The 9,064-nt window shown below is 35.0% G+C and overlaps 1 pseudogene; it reads right to left on the bottom strand.

Moving 5' to 3' along the window:
• Nucleotides 1-4,414: 4,414 nt before the first annotated feature.
• Nucleotides 4,415-6,149, bottom strand: LOC123648187 (annotated as a pseudogene).
• Nucleotides 6,150-9,064: the final 2,915 nt, after the last annotated feature.

Raw genomic sequence — 9,064 nt, 5'->3', positions numbered from 1 at the left:
GGGAGTGAGGAACAATTTAACTAGAAAGCTTCTTAGAAGAGGTAGGATTTGAGTTCAGTGATGAAGGAAGGATGGCACTTCAATAGAATGCTGTAGAATAGGAAGAAAATTCCCAACTGAAGAAATTAATTGGATAAAGGTGAGGTGGTAAAAGACACTCTATTTCATAAATAGAATAAAGCTTCTAAAGAATTTTTCATAAACTCTTAAAAGTTTCCAAAAACATTATTAGGAATAGTAATAAGAACATTTTTACTTTCTTAAAGATATTTTTGCCATACACCCTCCTAAAACTGATAGGTCTCTTAAAAATTATTAAAAATTTTTAAAAATGAAGCAAAATGTTTTGAAGCAATAAACAAAATTCATGAATCTTAATAGACTGGTAGAAGTGGGTTTCAAAATACCTGGGAATTTATGGATTTGTAAATGACTGAATAATCTTTAAAGGAAATTTTGCTGCATTACATTTAAACACAAAGATGAAAATTTGGGAGAGACTAAAGTGAATAGTATTGTGAAAGTTGATTATACAAAATGGAGTCCATGTCATACCCAACTAACATGGGGTCAGGAGGCCATGGGAAAGGGCATTCAGGTATCTGCTCCAGGAGGTGTCTTTGCAATTCATCAGAAAAACCATGAAGACCAAACTGTAATTTTAAGATTACATCTTACGTTGTAACTGCTGCCACTCACCACTCAGTACTTGCTAGCTCCTACAAGACACGGATGGCACCAATGAATGGTCAACGCAATTTATGTAACCTTCCTTTCTTCAGTAAAAACCCAGCCTTTCCCTCTGTTCTTTGGACACAGGGGCTACCTTGGTTTGTGTGCTCTGTGTTGCAATTCTAATGCTTGTATATTATTCCCAAATAAAAACTTTGTTTTTATATATTTATTTAATGTTGGCAGTACAAAAGCCTGCTCAGAGAAAATGTTTTTAATTTGAACATGACCATGAAGTTACAAGGAATTTGTAGCAAATCTACTGGGCCACCTTTCCATCAAGACCAAGAGAGAGGCAGGATGTATAGCCTGAGGAGTGAAAATCAGTAGGTCACTTGGCCTCTCCTTGATAAAATTCAATGATATTTCTTTGGTAAAGAGTAGGGTTAGAGAAAGAATGCTGTTATTTTGTCCAATTCATAGTCAAGCACTGTTTCTGTGTCACCACTTTTTGGCTATTCCTCAATGCCCTCACCGTACTTTGGTCACTTCTCCTGTGACTACTGCACTGGAACTCTGTTGTCAAAGTCAGCAGTGGCCTCCTGGCTACTAACCTGGATTTCAGAGTGTCATGGGTACAACATTATTATCCCAGTTCTTTGCCATTGATTGACTGGCCTGACAGTGTTGGCTGAGCCATGGACCCACTTCCTCTCTTGCCTCTCCACAAGCATTACTGTCTAAGCCAGAAGCCTTGCCAGACAGTGGCCACTTCATACCAGACTTTCTCATACCCAGCCCTAGCCACATGGACTGATTCAACAAAAAATTGTCCAGCCCAAATGTCAGCAGTGCTGAGACTGAAAACCCCTGATCTATGTTCACATGTGTAACAGTCGACTGTGCAGTGCGGTGAAGCACCAAGGGCTGGGCTGTGGGAGAGGACAGCTCCTGCTGTGGGACATGAGGGAGGGGGAAGGCTTAATCTACACAGATTTTAAAATCAATAATAATTCTGACTAAAGGTCAATCTGCTTCTATTATCACCAGGCATTAGAAATTCTAAAAAACAGTCATTGATAAATCTCCTCCTCCCCAAAATATTTTGACAGCTTAAGTTCTCAACAATTATCTCAGTTTTACTGTTAAGTGTTAATAATATAGATGTAAGATATACTGTTGGCACTTGTGATTGTCTCTAATGACCATCGTATTCTGTATGAAAGTCCGTTGGAGAACTGCCAGTTACATAGCCAGCCCCTGACACGTGAACTCAGCTACAGCTGTTCAGTGTAAGTTCGTAATTGTTTGGAATTAACTTAGCTCACTTTTTGATGCAGTTCCTTCCCACCACTGTGATGGAACGTATTCCTGCATTCCTAGATTCATGGATTCAAAAGGAACAGTGATAGCCATCGGCAATTTTTTTTTAGTTATCTTTTTTTCCTGGTGTGAGGTTTTAGATGAAGATAATCAGACACAAAAATATTTGGAAACAACTGGAATCAACCTTGAAGGTTGTACAGTGAAACACCAAGCCTTAAACACTTCTTAAGATAGGCGAACAAAAAAGGTGGAGATGGTTATTAACTATGCATACCAGTAACCAAAAGTAAGAAAATGGACATTCACATAGACAAAATAATCAAATTTCAAAGAAGAATGCCAAGAGAAACAACAGAAGATGCTGGTATTATCTTGCCATAAAAAAATCTAAAGATCAATATTTAGTGCCTCAATTGTTTTCACTAAGAATGGACACTTATTCTTAAACAACTGAACAAATAATGTTCGTGTATATTGTCATTCAGCCATTCTCTCTCTCTGAAAAAGAAGAAAAATTTCTGTAGTTATAATTAATATTACATTAATAGAAATTTATGATGAATGTTCTGGTGAAAATGTTTTAGTGGAAATATCTTTGATTACAGAGCCATTCAAAAACTCTGGCATACATCCTGAAGGAAAGACATGGGACAGAATCACAATTCTGGAATATATTGTGAATGGGATTACAATGGATCTATGCCAAATTTATTATTATATTTAAGACTTTTTCTCACTAGTTGTATATATGTTACTTCATGTGAAGGAACATTAACATTAAAATTCATTAAAAGTGTTCTTCAATCAACTGTAAGTGAAGAGAAATTGAAAAATCTGGCTATATTGTCTAATAAACATGTATGTAAAGAAAATCAATTTTTGATAAATTTGCAGAGGTTTGGACTTGAAAACTAAAACAATAATGTTACAGAGTGCTGTGACACACTGATCTGTAGAAATAAGTCTATTTTTTTGTGTTTGGTTAGTAATTTATTAAATTTACTTGTCACCCATACATTCTGTATGGAGCCTTTAAAATGATGTTTTCAGAGTTTATTTACACTCACGGAAGGCAGATGGTCTGTAAAACATACCGATAGTTACATGCTCCTTAAATTTATAGTATACAGATACTTAAAATTTAAATAGAAGTCCATTTTCTTCTAAAGTAATTATCTAATATATTCTTATAAAAATATAAAGAGGACGTTTGTAGTTTTAAAAATCTACATTTAACCCAAATCAAAATTTTTCTACAAATGATACCTTTTCCCAAAAAGTTAAAAGACATCACAGAATAATGTGATGTTAAACCAAATAATCTCATCACCATAGAGTATTTTACTTTTAAGAAATATTGTGTGGTATTTCCTTTTTAACCTTTCATGATAGATTTTAACTGTGTGTGTGCTATGTAAACATACTGGTTTAATCCTAGTCATTCTATTTATGTAGTACACTGTTAGGTGTGAACAGTTACCATATAATGTCATACTGTAATTGCAAAAATGGAAAAAAGACAATATTTATGGTAAAGTCTAAAAAATCTTTTTAATAAAAGGCAGCCCTCATTGCAGTAATTTTCTGTAAAAATTACCTCTCTTCCTCTTACCTTTTTTCCTCTTTGAATGGTACGTTTTACAACATGTTAAGACACAACGATATTTATATCACTTTAATCTAAGTTAGCCTTTTACATGGCTGCTTTCATTTTGGATACACTGAATTTATCAAAAGACACCACGATTAGACTCCTAGACAATTTCAGATTTTTTTTGTCCCTTTTTAGGTAACTCTAGAATGACTTTCCTTAGAAAAGGATATCTCTAAGAACTTAAGGAACCAGAAGAAAATGAACGACACAACACAGCAACTTAAAACTTGTACCATTCAAAATGTATAAATATATTAATAGGTTCTTTGAACTTTTCATTTAGGACAAGAAGTCAGAATAACTTTCTGAATATAAACATAAAAATACAGCACATGTATTTACAGTGAGAAACCTCCTAAGTTGTGGTAACAATGTATTAAGTCTTACATAATACACAGTCAAAAGCATTAGACATTCATTGTCAGATATTCTGATGCATTATCCAGAAAACATGTTTGATACACACTGTTAACTTGTAACAAAGTATGGCATTTACTGGAAAAGGTGAGTTTCATTGCAGAAACAGATGTACAGGATTTCAACTTTGAATAAGTCCTAGAGATATATTTTAAAGCTATAAAAGAAAAACAAGATTTATCTTTAAAATAAAAAATGTTTTATAGAGAAGTCATAATTAATATTCTTTATGGTCTTACAATGTAGCACATTTAGAAATTTTTGAACTCTGGAAATTTTGGCCAATTAACCTATTTGGCCTTAACATATTCTAAATTCCCTTTTGAGAATCACATTAATGTTTTTTCAGTCCATCAGTCCAAAACCGATGAAGCAATTCTTTTTCTTCTGTGGTGGTTTATCCTCAGGGCTGAATTTGTGCTGGTGCTGCTGCTACTGCCAGAGCTGGACTCTGAGTCTGAATCAGAGGAGGAAGAGGTTGTGGAGGAGGCGGCAGATGATGAACTAGAGGACATTTCACCCGTGTTACCATCTTCTGATGAGGGTGAAGCAGATGGTTTGTCAGTCTGCGGGAGAATCACGGGCTGAACTGTCATTGCTACGCTAATGGAACTGATTTCACTCTTAGGCCTTCTATTCTTGGTCTTCCGTTTTACATTAGTTTCTCCCATGCTTTGTTGTGATAATAATCTGTTTTGTTTTTCTTTGAAGGTTTCTTTAGTGCTTCTGTTCTTGAAGGCCTACGTAGGCATTTTCTTTTTCCTGTGCATTTTTAAGTCCAATGTCAAAATTCCCACCGGGTGCAGTGGCTCAAGCCTGTAATCCTAGCGCTCTGGGAGGCCGAGGCCAGAGGATGTTTGATCTTAGGAGTTCGAGACCAGCCTGAGCAAGAGCGAGACCCCGTCTCCACTAAAAAAAAAAAAAAAAAAAAATAGACAGAAATTAGCTGGACAACTAAAAATATATAGGAAAAATTAGCCGGGCATGGTGGCGCATGCCTGTAGTCCCAGCTACTTGGGAGGCTGAGGCAGGAGGATCACTTGAGCACAGGAGTTTGAGGTTGCTGTGAGCTAGGCTGACGCCAGGGCACTCAGTCTAGCCCGGGCAACAGAGTGAGACTCTGTCTCAAAAAAAACAAACAAACAAACAAAAAATTCCGAGAGTTTCTGACATCTTACATGTTGCTTATTTGTTCCAGCTTGTCTCCAGGTTATGAGCTGTTGCATGGGACAGTTTTCCCATTTTTAATGAATATATAAATATAATTTTAAAATGTTAATTCATTACTTTTTTCACATTTTTGTATTCTAGCATTTAATTACATTTTTAAGTTTCTATTTATTTACTACATGATTTTATATACAAAGTTCAATAAAAATAATTTCATTATGTGCTTTTTTTCCTGGCCATTATTATTATTTGTTTCTTTGTACTATTTCAGAATTTTTTTTTTTTTAATATAGAGGAGGGTGCTTTTAAAAATGATTTTTTTTAAACCCAGAAGTTCAAGGCTGCAGTGAGCTATAATTGTGCCATTGCTCTCTAGCCTGGGCAACAGAAAGAGATCCCCCCTCTTTAAAAAAAAACAGATATTTTCTGGATGTACAATAGGTTATCCCCCTGCTGTACTAATATTACAGAGATACTTAAAGTTAGTATATCTGTAACTAAACTCACCATTTATTCTTCACACACCCACATTTAAAAAAGCAACAGGAACTTAGAATCTCAGCGAAAGGCATTATTATCCACACCACCCTCCTTGACTTCTTTCTTCATTCAAACCCCACTCTCACGTAACTAGTCAATAATCAAGTTATTTAGATTCTCCCTTTTTTGTCTTTCTCCTGACTCTCCTCATTTCTATCCCCACAGCAGCCACTTCCAGTGAGGCCCTCACCGTTTGTCTCCCCAGTTGTCTTCCCGGCTTCAGACTGAGCACCAGCAATCCAGTCTCCACAGTGCCGGTGAGACTGGTGATAATCATGTCATTCCCTCCATAAAATCTTTCACAGAGTTTTTCGTTGGCTTTAGGATAAAAACTCAACTTCTTAGAGTGGGATACCAGACTCTTCATCATCTTGTCCCTGCTGACATCCTCAAGTTTAATCCTCTGCTAAAACTTTATAAAAATACAAAAAGCTTAACATTTCCTCTGACATTCGCTGTTGAATGGATTCTTGACCTGAAATGTTTCTTTAACATCTGACTCCTCACAGTTGCCCAGATGTCTATCTGCCAACTGCTGTTTTTAGCTTTAGCCTGGATAACTTCTCTCAGATGCTATTTCTCCCCGGAAGTTGGGGTGACCTCAGGTCAAATTAGCAATACTCCTCAATTCATAGCACATTCTCATCACTGTCAGTGCAAGGTTTCTTTCATGTTTTATTTATGCATTTCTTCTATGCACTTCTATTTCCCACTCCCTACCCTTGAAGGTAACCATTCTATTATATTTAATAGGTATCTTTTTTACGGGGGGGAAGTATTTTTATAACATGCATATTACCCAATTCTGTTTAAAATTCTTCACTAAGCATTATATTTTAAGTATTATATTACTATGTGACTATAATCTCATGCTTCTAATGGTTGCACCGTATATTACATTTTACCTATCTACTCTCTTAACGATTGATGCCCATTCCTGTCACCAGAAATAATACATCATTGAACATCTTCATACTTGCCCATTTATACATGTTTGTGAGAATACTTTTTTGTGGGGTTATGTGCTGGAAAATGTTTAACGACCTGCTCTATGTGAAAACAAAGTATATGTTTGTTTCTTATAACTTGTATTAGTGTAAAAGATATGTAGCAACAATGTACAGATAGTACTAAAATATATAACATTCTTCATTGTAAATTCACAGAGCCAGTTGATTCTCATAGAAATCTTTCATTGATTTTTCCAGAACTCTTGTATCGCTGGCCAAAATATGGTTTAAACTGATGAATGAGTGTACTTGTCAGATGACTATTAGTTGGTATTTTCATTTACATTAATGAATAAAAAGTGAAAATCATGAAGACATATGTTTAAACTTCATTTGTTCACAAGTAAGCTGAGAAACTTCTTTACTGAATTAGATAATAGTTCTCAAATACTGGAAGAACATTGTGCTTCTTACAATGAATAATTATAAACATAACAAACTTTTCAATTTAATCTGCTTTATTAACATTTTCTTCACTGTCATAAATCTAGAGTCAATCAATAAAACAATAAGTCAACTCCTGACTTGTAATGTTTGCTGTTATCCATGGTGTAAATATTCCAACCATTACCTATTTCAAACTACCAGAGAGGGTTACCAAGTGGGGAGATGAGAAGAGATGCAATAGCACACTATTGTGTGGGATTTACCATACAGATTGAACAGAGGCAATCTTAAGAGCATACATAATCGTATGATGTAGTAAAAGAATTAGGAAGGGATGTATTTTGAGTATGTATTACTGTTGTTTCTAATGTAATTTACTTAAGTCTAAGCTTATGTAAGTTAATGTTTAATAATGGCTATATTCAACAGCAGATTATGTTCTTTGTGTTTTCCTCTTTTGGTGTAGGTTTACTGTATGAGGAATCTCATCTACTCCTAATGTTTCATCTTCCTTTTGAAGTAATATTTCCCAAATCATGCTCTGTACAATATGCTTCAGGGATAGATCTGCCTAGAAAAGTTATTCTATAATCAAATATATTTAGAATTTTCTGTAGGATTCATGATGCAAAGTAACAGTAAATCCTATGATAGTTGTAAAGGAAAGAAACCTCTCAACCATGTTTAAACTAGTCCTTTCCAATCTTATTGGAGCATAGACTGTATCATAATACATTTTTAAATATTAAATCCACTGAAACTAGGTATACTAGTTTGGAAAATGTTGGCTAAAAGTTATTAACTCCCCCCTTTGCAAGACATAAATCTAGTCCTTCCTTTTATCTGAACTCCAAAACTGAATTTCCAACTGTCTCATAATATTCCCAGAAGTACTTCAAGATTACATTTTCTAATATTAGGCCCATTAAATTATTTTATGTCTACTGAGCCTAGAATTCTGTATCTAAACAAAAGAGGAAAAAAATAGACTCATGAACTAGGCAGAATGATGAATCACCCATGTATAATAATTTTATGTCAAACAAAAGAAACCCACAGTTATAGTTTTAGATTTCAATTTTACCTTACAATTAAGATTTTTGCAAGATATCTTCCCTGACAAAGTGAAAAAAATGATCCTTTCCCTTGGAATAAATGTGACTTTTTTTCAGTTTTCAGGAAGTAAACTCTTAATTTCCATATTATCATATTTGACACAAGAAAACCTCATAAGATCAATATTTTTTTTGTTTCAGCTTATTATGGGGGTGCAAAAGTTCAGGTTATATATATTGCTTATGTCCCGCCCATCTCCCCAAGTCAGAGCTTCAAGCGTGTCCATTCCCCAGACAGTGCGCATTGCACTCATCATGTAGTTATACCCCCGTCCCCTCCCCCCACCCCCATCCCCCCGAGATCAATATTTTTAAATGCAGGAGCTAATAGCAATGTTGTATGCTTGTATATTCTTAGTCAAAAGTGCTTCCTACATGGGACCACTAATAAGAGAAGTTTTATACCAAAAATATAAATGCATTTATGAAATGGCTTTTAATGTTTCATAGGAAACAAAGTTTCCTATGGTCATAAATATTTAATAAATTTGCTATGGTTTTAGTCCATTCTTCTTTGGCTTTGCACTGAGATTTTCAGAATGGCACCGCTACTGGTACCATGGCCAAAGAAATGAGGTTATCACTGCTTGTGGAATAAAAGAGAACAGGGAGTCCCTATGTTCATGCATGCAAAGGCATTGGAATAACCTTAAGCTTTGCTTGAACCAACTCTGCAGCTGTGTGAGAAAATAAAGACTATGCTTGCAGTTTTGTTGACTCCATATATAACTGGGCTGTATGATAGCAATCAGTTAATAATTACAATGTTATGG

The sequence above is a fragment of the Lemur catta genome, chromosome 12, assembly GCF_020740605.2.
Source record: "Lemur catta isolate mLemCat1 chromosome 12, mLemCat1.pri, whole genome shotgun sequence".
Classification (NCBI taxonomy): Eukaryota; Metazoa; Chordata; class Mammalia; order Primates; family Lemuridae; genus Lemur; species Lemur catta.
The sequence above is the reverse complement of the archived record's forward strand: the minus strand, read 5'-3'. Positions and strand labels throughout refer to the sequence as shown.